Source organism: Austrofundulus limnaeus, unplaced genomic scaffold, assembly GCF_001266775.1.
Source record: "Austrofundulus limnaeus strain Quisiro unplaced genomic scaffold, Austrofundulus_limnaeus-1.0 Scaffold5071, whole genome shotgun sequence".
In the NCBI taxonomy this organism is placed as follows: Eukaryota; Metazoa; Chordata; class Actinopteri; order Cyprinodontiformes; family Rivulidae; genus Austrofundulus; species Austrofundulus limnaeus.
This window is the reverse complement of record NW_013957473.1, coordinates 1-535: the sequence shown is the minus strand read 5'-3', so window position 1 is coordinate 535 and position 535 is coordinate 1.

Sequence of the window (535 nt, the reverse complement as noted above, 5' to 3'; positions counted from 1 at the left end):
TCAGGATCAGGATCAGGATCAGGTCTGACACTGAAACACCTTCAGACTCGGTCTGATGCTTGGTTGGTTTTATTCTGGATTAGAGCAGCTCTCTTCTTTCTGAGCCTCCTGCTTGAGTTTCTGTCTGAAACCTCTTCGTTCCTCTTCGGTCCATCTCACGTGTGGTTTAGTTGTGAACATTTTAAACGACCACATCAGAGCCACAACTTCCCCCTGTTCTCCACAGGAAGAGGAAGAGAAACTGAGCTTTTTGTCTGCATGAGGCTCACACAGAGCTGTGAGTGGAGGGCGGGGCTTCCTTCTAATCTGAGCCGTCAGGAAACAACAGTTTGACACTGTCTCTGAGTCTGGAGCATCATCAACCAGACAGGAAGAACACAGCCTAAAATACAGCAGAGGACTGTTTTTATTGAGTTAACAGGTTGCAGCTCCGCCTCCTTTCACCACACACCTCCACAGTAACATGAGGGGTTAAACTGTGTGGAAAACTGCACCCAGTCTAAAGGTTAGAAATAAGGCTTATAAGGATTATTAT